Consider the following 267-nt stretch of genomic DNA (forward strand, 5'->3'; position numbering starts at 1 on the left):
TTCAGCATGGGGGAGAGTAGAAAATGTAGGCTAAGCATCTTTTGGGTGTACTGTTCCTTTAATGGCAGAAAGAGCCCAACAGATTTTATTCTCACTGGTGGAGCACTAATGCTTTTGCCATAATGATCTGCTTGATTTAAATGTGTAAATAGTTTTATTATAAGTTATGTAGGGAATAATTGTGCTACATTGGCAAAGTAGCAGAGGAGAGAGAAATGGAAAGAAAAAAGAAAAAATGGGAGAAAAGGTGAAAGGAAGAAGAGACAA

Source organism: Cyprinodon variegatus, unplaced genomic scaffold, assembly GCF_000732505.1.
Source record: "Cyprinodon variegatus isolate N-32 unplaced genomic scaffold, C_variegatus-1.0 Scaffold594, whole genome shotgun sequence".
Lineage (NCBI taxonomy): Eukaryota > Metazoa > Chordata > Actinopteri > Cyprinodontiformes > Cyprinodontidae > Cyprinodon > Cyprinodon variegatus.